The 23,120-nt window shown below is 43.1% G+C and overlaps 1 protein-coding gene across 23 annotated transcripts in view; it reads left to right on the top strand.

Moving 5' to 3' along the window:
• The window catches only part of MTSS1 (MTSS I-BAR domain containing 1), a 125,255-nt gene that overhangs the window by 18,901 nt on the left and 83,234 nt on the right, over window positions 1-23,120 (top strand). The gene's annotated exons all lie outside the window — the stretch shown is intronic.

Raw genomic sequence — 23,120 nt, 5'->3', positions numbered from 1 at the left:
TTAACAGAATGCTGTGTGGTTTATACCATTTGTCGTAGTAAAAAAAAGTCTAACTTGTTACATTGACAAGCAGATCTGTGAGACATCTGTTAGATGGACTTGCACTTTGAAAAAGCGACACGTGAAAAAGGAAGTCATCTTTTCTTTACCCCAAAAAATGCTGGAAACCTGTAATTTAAATGTGTCATCAATCATGTGAACACTTCTAATTACCATTTGAATTATACGTTGATGAATAATATTTTAGAAAGCAAGATTTACTGAAATCTGTATTCACTGACGCTTCTGTACCTTAAGTAAATGTAAAAGCTGTAAGGCTTGGTATTCAGCTGCCTTAAATAAGTGTAAGGTTTCAGACGATAGAGCTGATACCAGCTAATGCTGTGGCCTTTGGGGTCTGTGGACACTAATGACGGTAGCTTGTACTTGTATTTTTAAGGAAAGTCTTCGTTTGTCCGTATTCTTTACGTCTGACACTATTGGCCCTCATTAATTTTCCTGCACTGTGGGCTTCCCTGGGTAACACTGAAAGCTTGTTGGTTAGTAGGGAGGTCCAAAAGAGTGCAGCCGGCAATCTTTCCAGGCTGCTGAGCTGGAAGGAAACAAAAGGCTGCTTCTCTGTGATGTTGGATGCCCAGTGACCAAGGCATCGCGTGCAGATGTCCATGCAGGGGAAGGGCATTCCCCATGGTCGCTGTGTCCCCAGGCTCCGTCACTGAAGAACGGTTCTGAAGCGAATATATTGCTGCTGAGTGAGTGGCTTTTGTTCACCTCTAACCCTAGAAGCTCTGTGATGTTTTTTTTTTTTTTTTAAAGTCCTAATACGTCCTTGGCATTTGACCTGGATTGCAATAAAGCAGTATTGCTAATGTGAGGAGTGTGTGCGTTCGTCAGCAGCGTGCGAGCTCAGCCAAACTTCCGTTTCCCTCTGCCATCTCTGGCTAAGAGGAGCAGCAGCAGCTGCTGGAGCATGGATCAAACCACAGAATGACAACAGGGAACAATGTTTTTTTTTTCCTTTTTAAAGCTAATATTTACGTCCTGATAGGAAGCTCCTTGGTTGTGTGCATGCCTTCTGTAAATTACGCACAACCTACTGATGTAAAATAGTCAACGCTCCAGAAAGTGGAATAAACTAAGGATGAGACCCAAGGCAGAACTTAAGCTGGATTTATAAAGTGTCTTCCTTTGAGCATGATCTCTTCTATTTCTTCTCCCTCCCGCGAAGGGAAAACAAAGTAAACCCTACCAAAATCCTTGAAACTTGTGTTGGCTTCTGGCTGTGCTGGCAGGCTTATAGCATTCCCATTCAGATACCAGGATGACTGAAGCTCCCCTACTCTCCAACAAAAATGGCTTGTGTGGGTATTGAAGGGTATTTTGCACTTTCTGCTGTGTTACTTGGACTGTATCCAGCAAGCATCGTGTCTTGTCTCTTATCTCTTAGAACACATCCTTCACAAAAGGAGCTCTGTAAATCCATGCCTGCCAACTTTGTATGGCTCCTCTGTTCTGTCTTTCTGCCTTTCCTGACTGGAAGGATAGAAGGGAATTTTGTTTTTATTTTTAGAAAGTGATGTTCTGGGCAAGGAATCAAAATTCCAAGCCAGTGGTGGTTCTGATCTGCCTCCCAACCCAACTTCCACACGTGCCCATTTAGGAATTTACACATAAGTACTCTATTGCCTTGGAGCATCTCTGGAGTTACGTGTTGGTCCTTTAGAAAATAAGAATCCCTCTAGCTTGCTGTGGATGGGGATAAAATCCTGGACTCATTGAAGATGATGGTAAAATTCTCTACGGCTTACTGGGGCAAAATGTCCTTAAATTGTATTTTGCAGTTAGTATAAACAACTGTCTTCAGAAAACAAAACCAACCAGACTGTTTTTCTTATCTCATGTGGGGATTTTAATGGGCTCCCAGTTTTTCCTTCAAGGTGTTTTCTGATGTGGAACAATTTTTGGTTAAATTTTGCCTGTTACTTACCCAATTTGCAAACCAATACATCTGATTGTTTAATCAGAAGCCTGGCAATGCTTCACGCTTTTTAGAGGGTCCTTAGTGAACAGGTTACCCCAAGTCAGCAAAGTTGATCTTCAAACTTTGAATTCCTGTGCATAGGTGCATCCTCTTCTTAAATCCATACACAAATGTTAAAGATAAGCTATGAGTGCAGGGGATATACAAGACTTGGGTGACACTTCCCATGACGAAGGTACCGAGGGTTGGTGCATTTTGTATCTGAAGGATGAGCCAAATGCTTCCGTGGAGAACGCAGAAAAATGTTGAAGTAGATGTCCATTCCGAGGGACAGTGTTAGTGCCGTATGGGATGATGGAAGTGTAGTAAAGCTGCGTCCTGCATTCTTCTTGTAATTGCTTATCGTTTTACAGAAAGTGGTCTGCCATTTTCAGACACACCGATGTAGCTGATGGAAGCATTCTACCAGTCAGCAGAAGCGCTCTCTGGCTACTCCTTAATCTATTTGCACCAGCATTAGCTTTGAAAGAAGAAAAAGTGTTTGTTTGGATATACGTTTCTACACAAACACAAGAAGAGATTTGCAGATACCAAGTATTCAAGTATGAGAGCTTATTTCCATCAATCTCATTCCTTACTCCAGCTGATACCTTTCTCTGCCCCCGTGTATTACTGCTGTTCCCCAATGCTGACTTTTCCATTTTAGTCCGTCTTTCTGTATGGTTTACTTCCTTCTAATTCTGTGATGGAGCTCAAACAGAGGGCATAATTGGAGCTCTGCCTACAGTACAGCCTGCGCTTGGATGAGCCGACCGTACTTTGCTGTATTTTCCTCACGTTGTAGCTTTTGAGGTAGGAAAACTTCTGAATGTGGTGGTGTTTTGTGCTGATCCCACGAGCAGATGTGTTTCCTGGCTGGTTCCTTTCTGCGCTGTGCGCTGCTGCTTCCTTCTCTTTTGCCATTAGTCCATTCAGATATGTGCTAACCTGGACTTTAGTCTTTTTAGTCTTTAGTCAGCTCACTGTGTTTCATGTCAACCTGAAAAGGTAAATAAAACACGGTAAAGTAGTTCTGATGAAAAGCTTTTTCTTCCTCTGGACTGGCCTGATACCTTCTCCTTTCTTCAAAAGAACAAGTATCTAAGCACATCAACTGATGATATATACTTATAAATATATATTAAAACAATGTTTGAAAGAAAAATTGCTTCATTTCTGGTACAAGATTTTTTTAAAAAGTATGTCACCTTTCTCTAATAATGCAGGCTACATAGCAGTGTGTATTACTGTCTGCTGGTACCAGAGATTTTAAAAAATGAGATTACTTCAAATGTATTTCAACTTTTGAGTTCTAATAAGATATAGATATCTATTTAGCACCTATTTTTCAGACTATGTCTGTTTGACAAGCAGCCTGGCAGAACTTGTTAGTGTGTAGTGGGGTCTGGTATTATTCCTCACTAGGGTTATTAAATTGAAGACTGTCAGAGAAAGATTTTAGTGTAGTTTATGAAAATTTGAAATATTTAAAGCCTGGACTTTGAAACTCACAAAAAATAAATACATACTTTGGTCTACCTTTAAACCCCAGTCAAGTTTGCTTTCGAGGAGGTATTCAGTTGTTGACACAATCTAAATATTTATTTTTTTTGTTTGCCACATGGGTTAGGCCTTTCAATATCTGACATTTCAAATGTTTTTATCTGCACCCATTCTGACTGAAGCATGAAAGATTTAAATTGGATTTCATTTAATAGCTGTTTACCCGATACATTATGTATTAGAAATTGGTTCTTTTGGGAAAGCAAGGACTGCGCATCCCAAATATCACATATAAACATGTTGTAAGTTGGTTATGAACAGTATGTAAAAGGACGCGTGTAAATTTATGTATGCTGGTGTTTTTCTGCTTCTGCTCCGTTTGGATGTCACTTGTAGATAAGCACTAGAAGTGAAGAACTTGAAGAAGTAGGTGAAAAGAGTAACTATTGAAGAACTTGGAAAAGTAGGTGAGAAGAGTAACTATCCTCCTTGTGTTATGAGAGGGATTAATGTGAAGACATGCACACTTCTGTATCTACTTAATACACTGTCAGTGGCTTCCGTGGAAAAAAAAACAGCCTTGCCTATCTGCATCTTCACAGGTGTAAATTAAAATTTATGGAAAGATGGTCTAAAAGCTTTGATTTACCCTGAAGCTTAAAATTGGTCTTCAAAGGGAGATTGTTAATGAGGCAGCTGATATCCACTCTTGTGGGCTTCTTGTTTTTCATTCATACTGGAGGGTTTTACATATACTTAGGTGTGTTTGATATTAGCAGATTAGTTAAACCATTTTAAGATGCGTTTCAGCATATCACACAGCTTTCTGTGGCCAGTTGGATTCCACGCATTATAATGCTGTTTGAAGTTGCCCCATTTCACCTTGGCAAGTGCTACTAAAGGTATGTTTTCCCTGCCTTTGGTAATTTGGACATCTGTCGTGCTGGTCCGTGCTATGTATGTTTTCCATCTCTCGTTTTACAGATGTCTGAGAGGACTTTAAGGCAATACAGAGCCAGTGAGAAGAGTTGCAGGAAATTCCAGTTGAGATGCCTGGTGGGCAGAGAGGGTTTGAGTTTGGCGAGGGAAGAGCTATGGATGGCCAGCCAGCTGCGAGGGGGCACTGAGCAGACGTGGAAGTGGAACTGTGCCTGAGCCTACATGGCACGTGGCGCTAACAGGGTAACAAAACCAGCACAGCCATTTTCCTGTTTTCCTTTTGAGGAACAGGATATATTGGTCTGGATGAAGTGCTGCGCTAAAGTGTCTCCTTTTTTTCAGGCCCCATTAAACTTTATCAGCGCTCAGAAATGTAAATACGGTTTTTACTCATAAAATTAAATCTGATTAATATCTGTGAGTGTTTGCCTCAGGTAGCTCTTGTGCTGAAGTGATCAGTAACTGCCTTCCACGTTTAAGAAAACTGCTTAAAATAGGACCTTGGGTGCAGATTTGTGTTCTTGGGCAGACTCTGCACGTGTGTTGCTCCAGGTATTGTGGGAGCACACCTTCGGGCAGTCCTTGCGCTGGGTGTTTCATTGTCACCTTAGCCAGGATAAATGGCATTTATTGAAGTGTTTTTTCAAGGTGACAAGCTGCACAAATGCCGCAATGCTGGAATTAGCATCTGTATCTCCCAAATACGTGTGCTCAGGCCTTCTGAACTGCAGACCAGGCACAGTGTGACCCCAGGGATGAATTGTTAGTGCCATGGCAAAATGTTACAGACGGTACAGAAAAGGTGGCTTGCTTGCTTTTTTATTTATTTTCCTGAAAAAAAATCAAGAAAAAGGGAGTCTAGGGAGGGGAAAAGTGCTTACCACCATCTATAGCAGTGGACGTAAAATGTGTATAGCATTTTGCAAAAATCTTCATACGCTCTTGGATGTGAACTGGGGAGCTGTGATGATCTCTGCGTAAATTCAGGGTGGAAAGAAAGCTGGACACGAGGGAAGGGGTTCTCACTGTTCAATTCTTTTTGTTTTTCTTGCCTCCTCTTTAACTTCAGATGCTCATGCTCAAATAACGAAACCTTTGTTTCAGCTTCCTGTCAGTTAGGATAAGACTTTGTAATAAGCACTTACTCCTCCCGTGGAGTCTTTGAAGTAGAATAATACAGTCCAGGCTTTTTCTTGCAGATTTTCAAATATAAAATAATCAGGAAGAAAATTATTTAAATGAACCATTCAGTCTTCCATTATACTTTCATGAAGATGATGCATAACACAGGACCAATTCACAATCACTGCCAGATGATTTTGAAGCTGGATGCACACTTACACATCTGTTGCATTTTGAGAAATGAGACTTGTAAATGCTTATTTTGAGTGCTAAAACTATAAAACATACACATATATATATGTATGTATATATGTAACGGTGCAATTTTGTTGTTTCCAGATTCTACTTTTTCTCTTGACAAGTAGCAAATGTCAGTCTATGGCTATCAAAAAATGTTCCACCCTGAGAAGTCTGCTGCTGACGTGAGCCCGTTTGGCTGGAGCAGTCAAAATGGGATGAACATCTTAAACACAAGAACAGTAGTTTGGTTGCTTTGCTTATTAACAAATTGATTTTTTTTAGAGGTTTAAAAGGGCTGCGGTGTAGGTAAAACATCACCATTGCTTTTTCTTTGGGTGAGTGTGTGCATTGCAGTGTAAAAGAGCTTTATTTATCTTTTTGGCTTTTTTTTTCCCCATCCTTAAGATCAAGACAAAATCTAGCTCAGGGTTGCTGACAACATTTGTGCTGTTTTGATGCTCCTGCCTAAGGAGAAGTCTCCAGGGTGACGAATGAAAATAATCACTATAACTTCTGTAGTCTGCTACCCATTGGCACTGTGCATGGTATGATGTATAAGTAGAGTTTGTGTTTGCCCTATAACCCAATATTTTTTGAGCTTAAGGTGCTTTGATAAGACACTGAAGTGTTAGGAAATGGCTAAAGCTGCCATGTAATTGAGGATGCTGACAGCAGACAGAAAACTTGAATGCAAGAGGGAGGCTTCCGTGAAGGAGAAAAATAAAAGGTTTGGTGGGGGGAGGAGAGGTGCAAATAAACTTCTTTCCTTATTGCAGCTTCTCAATACTTAAAGGGGGCTTATAAAAAAGATGGAGGGCAACTTTTTGAGTCAGAAATCTTTGTGAGTGTGGGGGAAGGAGGGAAAGTACAGAGTTCATTTTCCATATGCTCAGTGCTAGTTAGAGTTCTTCCTCTCCCCTTTCTTAAGTGGCTTTTGATAGGAGAGAATATCGGGCCCTGTTTTTCTGCAGACTTTGGGTGGGTGGATAGATGGATGGATTGCTGCTCTCAAGGGCTGTCGCTCACTCCATGACGGCATGGCGTCTTCAAGTAGAACTCCTACATCTCAGTAACTAAACGCTGGCTTTGTAACTGCGAAGAGCTTTCTCATTCTTAGAACCGAACTTTCAGTGTCGTAAGCATCCAGTCTGGGAAACAACGAGGATAGATCACAGAAAGAAATTGCTTTGGATAATTTATTAGTGTGCGAGAGGTGAAGATGCAAAAGCATCTTTTTGATAATGGGATGTGGAATTGAAAATGAAGGTTTTGATTGAGGTTTTGGTTGGTGGTTGGTTTTCCCAGCATAGCACATGTTCCTGTGGTGGGAGATCCTCTTTCAAGCTAATTCAGTCAGCCTTTTGTTGTGATAAATTGCTAGTTGGCAGATAACAACGATTTTGTAGTAACCACAACAAGAGAGTTATTACAGCTTTCTATTTAGTCTGTCACTAGTTGGATAGCAAAAGTAGCCGAAGATACATTTTCATGACCTTTTATTTAATACCTTATTTGTATTTATCTGCAGTAAGACAGAAAGGTGTGTGTTGTGGTAAGAGAATTAAAAAAAAATCAGTTCAAACTAAGCTAGAATTCCTGTAAAGGGACCGTAGGGTTCCTTCTTGCCTTACGGAACTTGCCCATAACATGGAGTGGAGGCAGCAGAGCAGTTGCTGTGCTGCTTCTGCCTCATCCTTGTGCCTTACAGCTGTCTCAAAATGCAGGCTCAACGGTTGTCCTCTTGGTGGTCAACTTGGATGCAACTTCCAGGAAGAGCTGATACGCTGGTGAAGGGTCAGGTTGGTGCTGTCAGCTGGCTTCATGCAAGATCACCAGACCTCTAGGGAAGCAGGTGTTGACCTGACCAGAGTTCAGGCAGTTACTTTGACCTCATCGCACCCTGGTCCGAAGGTCTCTTGAACCACTTGCAGCGTTTCTTCACATCAGCAAGGCAGTTTGGGTGAAGGTTGAAATGTTTGCTTTGACTTGGGATGCCTTCTCTGACTCCCTAAGTCTATTCCTACCCTTGCTGGACAGAAATTATGGTTGTGTTTAATGACAGAAGAGGTATGCAAAAAAAAAAAAAAAAAAAAAAAAAAGAAGAAGAAAGTGAAATTACAAGCTCCAGCAGCCTAATGTTGAATGGAGAGTCCAGAACAATGGAGCCCTGTCTAATCGTTAACAAAAGCACCAGTGGCATTTGCATTGTCTGACAGGTCTTTTTGCTCTCCCCAATGCCATCTGCCTCACAGAAGGATGCTCTTCCGCACGCTTTCAGAAGTGTCAGGACAGAAGATGGTGCATGTTTGCCCTGCGTGTGTCCGTCCATCCATACTACTGTTCCCACTACCAGGTGATTTACTCGGTGATATGATTCATCTCGTGTTTGCATACCTGCTGCTTCCAGGGAAGCTTTACATGGTCGTGGTAATAATGAGGTCTTGCTTAAAAATAGACCGGCTTCCTTCATTTTCTTGTCCTTCTGTTTGCTCCATGATTTGTCAGGTGTTGCCAGCACGAACGTTTGTCCCTGTTGCTGCGCAAGCTGTTCACTCCTTCCCTCCTCCCCTACACGTTAGTTTTCTTCAGTGAAGCAGTGCCCTGGTCGTCTCTTCCCTGGCTGGGGTAGCAAAACTTGCACTGCTCAGGCTTATGGGCTCGCTTGGAGAGGTGGGGAAGAGTCCCGCTGGTTCTTGAATTTCACTGGAAAATCAGCATCTGCCCAGGACAAGAAGTGCGTTGCTCTGCGTGTCTTCCTCTTCTACTCCCACACTCGACAAAGTCCAACCTGTAGAACTGCTTCTGAAAAGTTAAAATAATATAATTACCTTGCTGTTTCACTTCAGGGCTTAGAGCCCTCGTGTTGCCTTTGTGCTTTTTATAGTGGTTTTTCCTGCAAATTCGTGTGACCTGCCCTCCGCTCCGGCTGCTTTTTGGACAGGGTGGAGAAGGAAAGGAAGATAGGCAGTTTGTGATGGCTCTTGGGCTGTGACCTGACAGCATTTCCTGCGAAATGCTGAGACTTTCGTGTGTACGCATATATTTATACATGCTTAAATCCGCTGCTTTGCAGTTTGGGGTTTTGTTGTTTTTACTAGGGCTCCTCGCATGTAAAAAGGAGTGTTTTCTCGTCTAATGAAGCTGTTGAAAAAATGCTGCAGCCTTTGCAGCAGCCATCCGAAGGCAGGCTTTGTGGAAACCACTTCAAAACTAATAGCAGTGGCAATTGTGTGTGTGGGAGGGGAGGAGAGCACCTCGGTCTGCGGCGTGGTGGTGTCACGGGGTAGAATAGGTCTGGCTTTGTACAATCAACCCCTGCAATTGTTGTGAAATTCTCCTCTCCTGCAGCATTTATTACTATGTAAAATTGAAATCGGCATGATTTCCTGCTGCGAGCGCCTGTGCCGAGGGATGGGTTACTATAGTAACTAATATCGAGGAGCTGGCTGAGGCTTCACTCCGGAGCTGCGTTTGAGCGTATTTCACAGCTCGATGCAATCCTGTGCGAGGATCTGATTGAGGACAAACAAGAAGGCAGAGGTGGCGGCTGCCGTCGCTGCAGTGGCAGCATGTGCACCTTGAAATGGGTGTTGAGGTCCAAATGAGGTCCAAAAATATGCATTTTCCAAAATGTTGGAAGTGAGTTTTTTTTTTATTTTGTCTCCATTCACCACCTTTCCCTCGGGAGACGCTGAAGAACACGCTGATCAGCGCGTGTTGCAGTCCTGGTGTCACTTCAGCCCACCTCGGAGCAAAACACAGGTCTAGGGACTGGGTATGTTTTCTCCCAAGAGTAATAGCCCTTGGGGTGGCTGCTGTTCTGGTTTGAAGTGGAGCTGGTGCCTGTTCTGCTGAGCATGATAAATAGCATTGTTAATGAGGTTTCGTCTGGACAACCAGCTTCTGCTCTCACTTAGGCCCAGGCAAGCCTACTAAATGTGTTTGTTTTGCAAGGTTAAGCAGGGCAGGGGGAATGGGGAGGGCTGGAGCTTTGTTGTAGGTTGTAGGCTTTCAGTGTGCCGGGCAATCCGGAAAGCCTTGTTTGCACGGTTTGCGAGCAGTCCGCAAAGGCGAAGTGGGATCAGGTGTATGAAAATGAAATTTAATCTTCCGTTAAGGGTCACTTTCAAAGTGAAACTCATTGGATGTGGTGGAGGCGGAGAGGAACTGCAGAATAGCAGTGTCTGTCAAGAAGTCCTCTCAGTATAAAAACTGGACCTAGCCAGGTGGCGATGTTATTGCTGTCTTTCCTCAGTAGTTCCCTACAATTGTGTTGAGGCCAACTCGAACTGTCAAGTAAGTGTATTAGCATTGTTGAAATAGTCTCAAGTGGGAAGATGTCTTTGTATATGACTGAAAGTTTTGTATGGCTGTGATAGAAAAGGAGATGTGTATGAGCGTAAAGACCCGCCCATCTTCACTCCCAAACCCTCTCCTCCAAAGAGCCAAGAATCCTCAAGGAGAGGGTGAACCTACATGTCTTGTGCACCTGTAGGCACCAACATGTGTCCACACGCACGTCTGCACACACCTGGTTGAGGGATGACTGCCATTTGCTTGGGGTGGCCAAGCAAGAGGAGAGCCTTGACCTGGCCACCCCAAGAACCGCCACTTACTTGTTTGGCGTTTGGGGAAGCTGGAGGGAGGTGAGGAATGAGACTCTGGAGAAGAAGAAATGGGCGGAGGAGCTGGGTATATTGTGCTGGGAATATTTAGGTGAGATCAGGTACATATTCATTAAGAAAAGAGGTTTTATATTTCCAAAAAAAAAAAAAAAGCCTGTTCAAAGAGGTCATCTTTTATATTCACTGTTCTAAATTTTATTGTAAGCAAGACCATAGCAAAAAGTGCTACAGTGATTTAAAAAAAAAGAATAAATGTTACTGCATTATGCCAGTTGCATCAAGAGATTAAAATAACGATGTGTTTGAATAACTTGAATTTGGACCACACTGAGATATGGCCGGATTAACAAATAGAGAAGTATTGGAAATGGTTATTCGAGAACATAATGGCAGATGTTGCTGAGAAGTAGTGTTCATCTGTGTACTTCTGTGGAAGTAAAAAAGCAAAACAAACAAATCCAGCAAAACAAAACAACCCTCCTCCTCTTGCAGGCAGGTACTAAGCAGAGTCCTGCAATGAGTCTTAGAATAAGATTTTGTTGTACTTACACAAAACAGTGATGCAAGTCTGGAACAATGAGCTTCTATAAATAAATTAAACCCGAAGTACATTTGCTGAGTACCCAAAGTGCACATTGTGATGGATTATCCATGTTCTTAATGCTTGTTCATTTTCTACTAGTTTGCAAACTTACTGAGTCCAACAGAGCATGTTTCCCTTTGGTGCTGTTGTGAATGTGTGTTCATTTTAAATCTAGGTTATCTTGCAGGGAGAATAGCAGCTCAGTGTGAGCGTTAGTCGCTTTGGTTCAAAGGTAAAGAGTTCACATGTTGTTCTTCCCTAGCTACTGTACAGGCAGGAGCCGTGGTTATGGATGTAGGCAGGGGAATGTTCGAGCTATTAAGCTGAAACGTAGCTTGCTGCTGGGGAGCTGAATGCTGTCATTGAACATGTACCGTGTTGCAAAGCCCTTTCCAGACCGTGTGGTTCAAACGCACCTTATGCATTCAGGATGGATAATAAATTTAGACTAACAGATTTTAATCTTTCATTGTAAGCTTGAGGCTGGCCTTAGTAGGGAGTTACAACCTCCGTGTTTCTCAAGCTCCATTTTAAGGAGGGTTTTAACCATTCTCTCTGAAGTGGCTGTCTGTTTTCAGACTTTGTTCTTCACAGGGTATTTTCTTTGTTGGCAACCCTACTAATTTAATATGGCTCCCAAAATTAGGAGTGGGAGAAAAAGCGTGGTGTATGTTACCCAACTAGAGTGCATATATAGTGAAGAAAGCAATTGAGATACTACTGTGAGGGTAACCATACACACGGTGTAAATGAGCCTGGAGTTCAGATGTGTTTTAAAACAAATGTATTTGCTAGAATAAAGCTTTCTTGTTAAGGCTTTGTATGAGGGTTGATAGGTACCCACAGAGAGGAGAAAAAAGCTAATGCTTTCAAAAATGGAAGCAACCACTCGTCTGCCTGCCATTTATATTGCTAAGGGTTTTTAGGACCAGAGTGGCAAGAAGTCTATCCTGTACTCAGTAATGGTGAAGGTTAATGAAGGTTAAAGCATGGTAAGGTTAAAAAGCGTTTCTGTCCAGTATGCTTTCCAAAGCTCTGTGTCTCCAATTCCCTATTTTCAATGTTTAATCTATTGAAAACGGTCAGCATTTTGACCTCTCCAGATCTAAGCTTTTGAGGTCATGATTGTCATAGATAAAGTGACCTTTGTTTTTCAGTTAATGTTTGACTGCTGTTTACTTCAAATTAGTCCCAATTTGGTTCTAAGTTATTTCCAGGAGTGATTTCTGTCAAAAAAGGAAGGTGGACTCGAAACTAACGCCCTCCAGGTCTGCAGAGAAACCAAACGATATATGAATAGCTTTCTTATCTCTCTTCTCTCTCATTTTCTGAGAAAAGATCTCTTAGATGAAATGCATTCGGCATGTAAAAAGCTTCTTATGACCAATGGGAGTAAACATGAAACATTAATGATGCAGCTTGAAGTTGCATGGAAACAAACTGGGGCAAGTCAGTTCCTTTTACCTTTGATTCATTGCTTCCAGCAGTTACAAAAGAGAAAAGGTTGAATGGACTCAAGGCAAGTATGAGTCTCTTCCTTTAGCTGTTGCTTGTAATGATGTATTTTGCCCCCAAACAACAGTTTTAGTAAGTAGGTGCACAGAATTTGTAATTTCCAAGTATAACTTTTTTTAAAGGAAACAATGTGATAATAACAATTTATCTAATTGGACTGATTTATAGTTAGAGTTTTATTTAAAGGAAGAATAAAATAAAGACTTCCAAGAATAGTTGTGCATTTTATAGGTTTGAACAACCCCTGGGATGGAGGTGTGAAGTGGCAGTCTGACCACAAGACTTGGATCTCAGCCGCTTCTGGGTACATTTGTTCTGCTGATCTGCTTGTAGCACTGAAAATTTCTTCCAGTCTTGATATCTCTGAAGTTTGTGCAAGTTACTTAACCATAGAACGACAGAATAGGTTGAAAGGGACTTCTAACCATCATCTAGCCCACCCATTCTGCCCTGGGCAGGGACACCTCCCACCAGACCAGGCTGCCCAAAGCCCCATCCAGCCTGGCCTTGAACGCCCCCAGGGATGGGGCATCCACAGCTTCTCTGGGCAGCCTGTGCCAGGGCCTCACCACCTTCTGAGGGAAGAATTTCTTTCAAAGATCTAATTTAAACCTACCCTCTTTTAGTTTAAAACAGTTTATCCCTTGTCCTGTCACTACATGACCTTCTAAAGAGTCCCTCCCCATCCCTCCTGTAGGCCCCCTTTGGGCACTGGAAGGCCGCAATGAGGTCTCCCTGGAGTCTGCTCTTCTCCAGGCTGAACAACCCCAACTCCCTCGGCGTGTCTTCATAGGGGAGGTACTCCAGCCCCTTGATCATCTTCACGGCCCTCCTCTGGACCCCTTCTAACAGGTCCACATCCTTCTTGTGCTGGAGGCCCCAGAGCTGAATGCAGGGCTCCAGGTGGGGTCTCACGAGAGCAGAGCAGAGGAGAACCCCTTCCCTTGCCCTGCTGGCCACGCGGCTTTTGATGTAGCCCAGGGCACGGTTGGCTTTCTGGCCTGCAAGCGCACTGTGCTGGCTCATGTTGAGCTTCTCGTCAACCAACACCCCCAGGTCCTTTCCCACATCATCTGTTGGAGACCAAGCATGAGGTGCCACGTAGCTCCTGCGAAGTGACTAAATTAAAAATGTTGGGTCTGGAATTCCTGCCGTCTAATTTTCTTCAGTAATGCTGTTTAGGATCCCCTATTTGCTGCTTTGCGCGCCCACAACTCCTTAAACTTAGTTAGTGGGGCTAAACAGGTGGGTTTCTGCTCACAGGATCTTGGGGGCACACAGTGCCATCAAATAGATTTTTACATCCACTTTTTTTTCTTTCTTTTTTTTTTCCTTTTTCATTGGAAATATGGGGTAATTGTTGTTTTCCAGTGTTCTGTTAGTCTGCCGAGAGATCCCTGTCTGGTTCAGTGTGTTCTGCTTTGCAGAGGGCAGTACTTGTTTTTATTGGCAAGAGGCTTACCTGTGGTTTTTTGCTTTCAAATTCTGTGGGTTTCCGTGTTTTTTCCTTTCTTTCTGTGGCACTGCACGTCTCCTGCAGCATTTTCAGCGTGTTTGCATCGAGTTTGATGACTCAGCCATGTAACTGGAAGAATAGCCTGGTTTGGAGAAGAGGACTGGTAACAACAAGTGATGAACAAGGTGCGGCATTCTTGATTGACTGGATGGAGTTGGGCCTAGCTACAGTTGTATTACTTTCTTTCTTGGTCCCTAAAAACCCCAGGTGCTCTTGTAACTCATACAGCCCTCTCAGTAGTGGTATAGGAAGGATTGAGGCAGACAAACTTGTTTCTGCCAGGTAAAGAAGGTGTCAAACTAGACAATCCTGAAAGCCTTGTTTTTAAAGCACCACTTCCCTGTCCATGTTGGTTCAGGTTTTAATTATGCGATATTAAGATTTCTTAAATGCAGTTTATTTAGACAAAGACCTTTCCGGGCAGCCATAAATGCTTCACTTGTAGTAATTTACCTCCTGTTTTGTTTTCTGGTTAACTTGTTTTAGATTTCAATCCTGTAGCTAGAGCTGCCACCCTTGTAAAGATATTCAAAGAAGCTCTACAGGAAATTTGCTTTGCAGGGAGAGTTGTCAGAGCCATCTCACTATTTTAAGCTATGACGTAAGGCATTTTAATATTCTTATAAGGCTTTTTTTAGCCCAAATTATGCTGGAGGAAGAGTAGGAGTAGAATTGCTTTGGCAGAAACGTGAGGAACTGCATCTCTAGGTTGGATGGATAAGTTATATTGATAACTTATCAGTTAATTAAATCTGCTTGGGAAGGTTTCTGGGGGAGTGCTAAACAGTGATGGCCTGGTATGACTTAAATATCTGCAAGTCAGCTTAGCTGGACAGGTAGATCTTGGACAAAATGGTTTTTAAGTTTTCAAGTTCTTAAACTTAAAAAGTAGCCTCGTGCGATGTCACTGTTAACAGCCATCTAATGCAAATTTTGAATTTTTTTGGTAATATTAGAGTGAAATATGATTAGAGGAGAAGTTATTCACCCCAGTTACCAGTGTAAGGGGCAAAGATAAGTCCTGCCCAGAGGAAGAGAGCACGGTGCTTTGATAAATAGGGGTAACTGAATGAATGGTGGCAGGCAGGTGACTGCCATTTCTGGGTTTGCATATGGAAAGCATCGGGCCAGGAAGCGCTCTGAGCTTTTTGTCTCCCTCCCTTTCTGCTGCTTTGCAAACTGAATGCCTCTGTGTCCTGCAGGCAGAGAGCAGCCCTTGTGGCTGCACCCCTCTTCCCTGGTCGCCTGCTTCCCCTTGTTTTCTGTCTCCAGTATGTACGGCTGCAGCCCTGTGCTGCTGACCACAAAGTAAAACTTGGCTTTGATTTGAGTTTCATTTTGCACTGGCTGGTCTCAGTCTGTGGGAGAAACTGTACGAGGGTTTCAAAGCATCCAAGTGATTCATAGCTCGTTTTCTTTTTAAGGACCAGCAGGACCATTAGATCATCTAACCTGATTATCTGCAGAGGATGGGTCAGTGCTTACCTTACAGCCCGTGCTGGACACAGCGATGGTTGCAGCCCTACAGCAGAGAGAAGTGTGGAAACAGGCAGGCTCTGTGGAGTTGCAGATGGGCTGGAAAATGCCCTGGCTGCCTCTTTTTGCATTAAAAAATAACGTAAAAATATTTTAACCAAACTAGCACCCACAAGAAGACTTGGTTGGGTTGCCTTCCTTGAGTTGGGTCTTGGAGGAAATAGAGACGTTGGGTTTGGTGGTGTCTATCTGCGGATTTTGTGTAAATTTTACAGACACGAGGGGAATGGATCCGGATTCTCTTGGCACATCCCAGAGAAGGCAGGAACGCGCACCTCCTGTAACGCGCGAGTTTCACGGTGCTTGTGGGAGCAGCTGTGCCAAGCCATGGCCTGGAACAAAACGCCACGGCCAGGAATAAATAACGTGGTGTTGAGGGAGCTGCTGGCTCTTTTTCCGCTGTGGTTAGCTGCAGGAGTCCAAGGAAAAAGAGCCAGTGAAGAGCTCTGTTGTCCTCGCGGGGCTCGTAACGCCCCGTTTAGCACAGATCTCACGCGGCTCACGCTGGTGTTAGTAACCGTCAGGTTCTCCTCGGATTTGTCAGCACTGCACGCTGTTTGTTCTTCTCGCTCGGCTGGGTCGAGACTTCAAAATAACCCCACGCACTGCCAGAGCAGCGATCTTGAGCAACCTGCCTGAAGATGACCTCTTCCTACGGCACAAGCAGAGCTGCTTCGGTGGTAGTAAAAGGCTTATGCCTTGATTTTACCATGGGCTGATTTCGTGAATGCAATAGCTGGTGGTGGTGGGTCGTTTAATACCAGCACGTTTTTACAGCTTTTGTCTGCGTTGTGATGAGAGGAGACAGAAAGCACAGCTGCAGCAGGGGTCATGGAAATTGCAGGTGTGAGGTTGGCTGCCGGATGCCAAGTTGCCATCTGTGTTGATGCTTTGTGGTTTGTTTTTTTTTTTATTTTTTCGCAGTCCACTTGCCTAAAAATGAGAGCAAGATATAAAATAAGTGAGCAACCGAAGAGAGCTTTCATCCAGTTTCTGCAGCTTCACTATGTAACCAGAAGCGTGTGAAAGCGTTTGTATGAGCTGAGATGGCATCAGGCTTAAGAGCTGAACGGAGGTGGTGGTGTCCTGGCCACTGTGTTCAACATTTCAGGCTCTTTTTCCTAGGTCTTAAACAAGTTCGTCTCTTGCAGTCTAGGAGGTGTGGAGAAATGGAAGAAAGAAGTTGCAGGTGTTACCTGCACAAGCCTGTACGAAGAAAAGGAAAGCAGCCACATTGGTTTTGCCTATCTGTGTTTTTAATACTAAATTTTGTGCCCGTGTTCTGACATTTTAAAGCTAACTAAATAGGGTCAGTAACCTTAAGCATTTAAAGAAAAAAAAAGAAGTGTGATGCTTGCTATAATTAAGTCAGTGATGTCCTGAATGTATTTTAAATTCCTAGCTCTAGAAAGCTGTTAAATATTTCTGCCTGGCATGCAGCAAGTGCCCTTGTTTACAGCATGCCTGGGAGCTGCGTGGATTCCCCAGCACTGCGTGCGGAGTGGTTTATAACACTCGTCGACATGTGCTGCTCTGACTGGAGAGAAGCGCTTGGAGCCGTGCGTCGGATTGCCCAAATCATAGTTTCCAGGAATGGTCATGAGGACGGGCAGAAGGGGCTCTGGAGCGTGGGTGGCTGCAGCACTCCCTGGCCGAAGGGAAGCCCTTCGCTGGTGGCTGCGGTGATCCTGGCCTCCCCGAAATGCGGAGCTCGAAGCAGCTATTTGCTTCCTGAAATAACACGGAGAGGGAACTGGAGCACGCTGTCTTTCCTCTCTTTTCCTCCTTATTTGCACTACAAGGAGGAGCTAGGCACTGAGGGAGCCGGTTCTCTTTCAGAGAGCGAGCCATTTGCATAGGGCAAGTTACGCTCGCTGCTGTCTGCTTTGAAACGTTTCCTTGTGGAAGCAGAGGCTGTAAGCAGCTGTGAGACCAGAAATATAGCATAATGCGTTCCGGACTGTGTTTATCGTTCTCATCTCGAGAGAAAATGTACTGATTACATCCAGCAGTATTTTAATTGCAGAGGAATGAGATGCTGGTCTCTTTTCAGTTTGGAAAAGAAAATGTTTTTTAAAAAAAAAAAAAAAGAGAGAGGAATAATACTTAGCTGAAATTTCCATTTGCAGATACACAATCTGGAGAAAAGCAATGGGCCCTTGACAGTGTCAACTGGGTGACGTGGAGTTGATCAGCTAGTCTTTTCATAACAGTGAATTTCATGTATCTATGGGATAGGCTCACAGTTTGGGCAAGTTTTTATTGATTCAAATTTAATTCTATCAACTACTGCTAGATGAGAAAAAGATTTCTCTTTTTATGAAGGGTGAGAGAGTTTCTGTTTAAGGAAAACCAGAAGAATAAAAAGATCATTTGGCAACAGATGTCCAGCAGCTTGTAGCCAGCAATTGAGATTTGCACTCCAGACCTCTTCAATTGGACGTGTCCACTATGTCTGGAGAAAACAGCCTGAGGCCTTGCAGCTTTTCCAGTGTTTCTAATGCAGCTGCCAGACTGGTAGGGAACATTTTTATTAGGACTCTTGAAGCAATATCTTAGGGCTACTTTCTTCTGCTGCACGTTTAATAATTTGGGATAGTTATTCACTTCAGAGCCTCTCTTTCTGCGGTGAGCACTGTATTTTTGGTGTTAAAGCAGCAACAACAAGTGCTCTGTCTCTGCTTTATCTCTGATTCTTGTGACCTATACAGCGGGCTGTGGCCTTTGTGTGTGTGACAGTGTACGTGCACAGAGGGTCACAGAACTGCAGGTGGTGTGACCCACCTTCACCTGCTGCACAGGGACTGGAAACGAGTCTGAGGCTCCACTCAAAAGGTGTATTGTAGCCCCTGCATGGATGGAAATAACTGCTGTGGTGCTGTGATGGATCCGCCAGATTAATTACTGTGATAAGTGGGGAAGAGAAAAAAGCTGGACCAGGGCAATACGTGAAATGTGGAGGAGTGCAGTGTACCCGTTAGCCAGCTGGACCATCGTCTTTCTCCATGAGCAAGGTTCGAGGAGGCCGGTAGAAAGTACGGTCATCTTCAGAATACCTTCCTCCTGCAGAAATCACTCCTTTGGCATGCCGGCCCTCTTTGGCAGCAAGTATCAGGCATCCCAGTGGTCAGAGGTGCTTCTCTTACCTGCTGGTTGTTTGAAGAAGGGGTCGCGCACGTCTGCAGAGGTTTGTCTCAGGACTGAGGTTCATTGTTTTATTTTAAATGGGATGCACTGCAGAAAGAATTAGTGCTAAATCTGTGCTTTCAGCATTGTCAAAGCACCGATCTTGCCTTTTGTTGGCCAGCCAGTGAGATGGAGTGTAGCAGGAAGGTTGGAGGAGCTGGGTGCCATGTGCAGCCACCAGCACACATCTCCAGTAGCAGCCCGTGGCGCAGTGATCCTGCGGGAGGAATGTCAGCCTCGTCAAACAGCGCTGGAAGAGGTGTGGTCTTCGGAGATGAAAGATCTGGAAACACTTTTTAGATACCATTTAGAAACAAGTTTAAGAGTTTCCTGCTGCAGTAGGCAGTCTGAGAGGGTAAGGTCATTTGGGAGTGTCCTACTTCTTGTGTGAAGGTATGTGCAGGGAAGTTTGGGCTCTTGCTTCACAAACACCTTACTTTGCCTATAAAATAAACACGTAAAGAGGTACAGGGTTGTGCTTCATTCTTGCGTTATTCTCCGATCCTTTGTAAATATTCATATAAAGATGACTTCAAAGTGTTTTCTTGAATGAGCTCAAATGCTAAGTGTTATGAAAACAAGGTTAGGCTGAACTGTGCTCATAGCTGGATGGAGGGGCTTGGAAGCTGAGTGATAACGCAGTCACAGGTCAGTAATCTGGAGGTTAATAGGTAAAAGTATTTGTAATGAACTTTCTGATTGGAAGACCCTTAAGGCGGTGCCTGCATGCTCAGCACTATGTCGCTTTGCTTGACCTGAAACAAGGATACCGTCGTGAAAGATCTTTTTTTCATAGTACCATGTGAGTAACAGCTTGTGAACACGTAGATCTTGTAATTCTTGAGCCAGTTATTTCTGTGGAGCGGCTGAAACTGCAGGGTTTTAGTGCAGGAGCATGATTTGATATTTTTTTTCATGATTTATCTGTGAATCTTAGTTGCTTTTTAAAAGCAACAGTCTTTTATTCTGAGCAAGGTAATGCAAAGCACAGCTCTTGCAGTTTTCTGGTAGGTCTTGCTGGTACAGACATCTACAATAGCTGAGACACGTCTCATTCAAATTTAAAAATAAAAAGGGGGAAACAAACAAAAAATGGGCCTGTTTATAAACCACCAGGGCAGGTTTATGGGATGGGCACTCTTGACTGAGGCTGCTTGTTCATTGCAAGAGCTTGGGTTGCATGTTTAGCTTTTAATTCCTATGAATGGGGTTTTTCTTAGCTAACCTCATTTGAGTGCAAGTGGGAGACTGGGGGAGGAAAGAGAAATGGGAGGGAGTGTTCACGTTTGTGGAGTCCAGTTCTTTTTAAACTAAATATTACGTGCTAATCATGCCCCATAATACACACGGCGTTAATGTATAAGGCACGTTTTTCTAGCTGCTGGAATTAAAACAGAGGTGACCTTCTGAGATGAGTAACGAGTCGCAGTCCTAAATGTAGCACGTTGTAATTAAGGAACCTCCCCTGCTAATTTGCTCCACCGGCAGTGCATTTAGAATATAGCCCTCCAATTTTGGCAATTCTGTTTGTAAATACGTGGTGCTGGCAGTTCTGTAGAGGACTCAGTGAATCAGGGTGGCTTCTGGGGCAGCATCCTGGTGTTCAGGGACATCGCAATGCAAATTCCAGAATTCCTCACGCATTTTCATCTTCATGCTTGCGTGTTTTGTGTTCTCCAGCTGGTGCCAAATGTAACTTTCGTGTGCGCAAGGGGTGTAGAAGTGTGGTAGGTAAAGGAAAAATCATAGGAAAGGGAAATGTACTGGTTGGTTTGTAAAGTATTTTCCTATAAACATTATTGGCAGAAAGTGTTGCAAATTTAATGCAACATAAAAAGGAATTTTACTACACCCTCCTTCTTGGCACACTTGAAAGTTGTGTTATGGCTCAACAAGTCGATTTTATGGACCTGCAAGTATCTGCACTCTTACAAAAGTTATTTGATTTTTGTTTAAATTTTTATCTTCTCTGCCTCCTGAAGGTAGGAAGTGTTGCTTGAAAGTGACAGCACTTGATTTAAAAATAATGAAATGGAAAAATATATATAAAACTGATACCTTGTGCATGATATCTTAACGTGCAGGCCAAAACAATGGCTTGCTTCTAATTTAGACAGCATTTGTTTCTGCAGTTCAGAGCAGCTCAGAACAAGGACAAAATAAATGTTTTTCCCGCTATAGATTTTTGTTGTGGTTGGCTTCAGAATCTCTTCACACTCGAGGGTCAGACAGAATGTAAGTATTTCCATAAGTAAATATTCTGCCCTGATGATAAGGCAGCAAAGCCTGTCAGTTCAATAGTTGCATTGCTGAAACTTTGGGTGCAAACGTGATTTTTTTTTTTTCTTTATTTCTTCTCATAGTCTTCCAACTCTATGAATTGATAGTAGCACATCTGTGCTACTTGAGAACAAACAAGGATGAAGTCAGTCCCCTAAATAGCTTGTAGGATGGAAATGCTGAAGACAGCCTTCTTTTCATCTCCTGTGGGTCCTCTTGTACGGGACTTTGGAATCTTGGCTTTGATTCTTCATGCAGAGTGCTCACAATATCCACATCTGGGCTATGAATGTAGCAGGGAACAGATCTGCTTTAGATCTTCGTGTCTAATAATAACTTTAAAAAACAAATGCTGCTAGCAGAAGAATGTTTGTGTGGTCTCTAATACAGACCAAGTTAAGACAAAAAGGAGAATCCTGTAGTGTCTAAATAGCCTTAAACTGGCACCAGATGCCAGATTTTTTTTTTAAGCAATTTTATCTCACTTGGCAAAGAATAACTTTATTTATTTACCCCTTCCTATAAGTCTTCTCTGGCACTGTTAAAAGTCCTACCTTCTCCTTTCTGATATCTGCATATTTTCCCAAATAATTTGCATTATATTCAGCGCGATCTCCCTTTGAAAAGGGGCATTTTGCAGAGCTTATTTTTTCCATTGTTGCCTTTTTGTAGTAACATATTGGATCCTTTTCTCTAGCATACCTTTTAAATCATATTTTCTTGGTAGTGGAATGCTATCTATTTAAATAGCAGTGCTCGGTGTTTCTTAATAACTGGTAAAAGATGAATCTGTGTTTAAATACCAATTAGAGTATACCTTTGTCTTGTAAAAATATCAGTAGTCCCCTAAATATCAGCACTTCAGGCACAGGAAAACCTCGTAACCTAAAATTTCGTGCAATCAGAGGAAGAGAAGAATGATGGTCGAACACTTATTTTTAAATGTCATGGGGTTGTGCTTAATTGTGAAAGAGAAGCTAAAAATGAGAGGAGGAAAAGACAGCGGCGGTATTTCTTCATTCTCCTAAGAGGAAGGAAGCAGCAGCATACAGCTGACCTGGGGACGCGTGCCAAGGGATGACATGAGCGTCTTGCATCCAAAATGAACGTAGCTGTGGGCTTTACGGTGTCTGAGGGGTAGGGGAAGGCAGGGAGGAGGGCTTTAGGTCTTTCAGTGCCTGAAAAATATAGGAAACAAGTTTCAAATAAATTTTCTGATGAAATGTGAATGAATTCAAGGTGGCAGCAATCTCATTGCAGGTGTCACCATGGAGCATAAACTTCCTCCCCAGTACCTGAAAGAAGAAGAAAATTCAGGTTGGGGTTGGCATGTTTTACATTATTATCTTTAAATTAGAAGAGAGGAGACCTGGGACTAGGCGGTGACTTAGTGTCTGAAGCGTTCTACTTGAGGCAGTCCCGTCTGTGCTGAAAATGGGCAAGTTCAACAACAAGGTCATGACTTCCCATTCGTTCCAGTTCATGTGGCTTCAAAAGCAGGTCTGCCTCAACTGCTTTGCATGAGTTTTTAAAAAATGACCAAACTGGAGTAAAAGGTTTAAAATTCAAGAACAGAATTGCCTTTTCCTGGACGAAGCATCGTCACCAGAGGATGTGGAGTGCTGCACCCCAGTGACGGCCCTAATAAGTGACCCCTTGGGAGCAGCGCCTTGGCACCACACCCGTGTTTGCTGGTGCTGTTTTTAGAGTTAAATGACAGCCCACGAAGAAGCCTTGATGCCAAATCTGACATCCTGTTTCTTCAGTTCTGGTGGAAATGCTGTAATTTAGTCTTTGCAGAAACAAAATGTACATCTGTAACTCTGTAATCAAGAGTGCGCAAATTGTTTTGACTTCCCCATCCCTGCGTTCACCCAACAGTAGATGCTGCAAACAATCAACATCTTCAACAGGGAGACGAAAAGGGAAGTCAAGAAGTTCATAAAACCTCATGTGGGTGTGGAAGAAACGAGGGCTAACAGAGATTTGACTTTAATGGTAGCAGATTTCGTAAAGAATTAAGTGGTTTGTTTATTCTGCCTTACCAATTTAATT

The sequence above is a fragment of the Cygnus olor genome, chromosome 2 (genome assembly GCF_009769625.2).
Source record: "Cygnus olor isolate bCygOlo1 chromosome 2, bCygOlo1.pri.v2, whole genome shotgun sequence".
NCBI lineage: Eukaryota > Metazoa > Chordata > Aves > Anseriformes > Anatidae > Cygnus > Cygnus olor.
The sequence above is the reverse complement of the archived record's forward strand: the minus strand, read 5'-3'. Positions and strand labels throughout refer to the sequence as shown.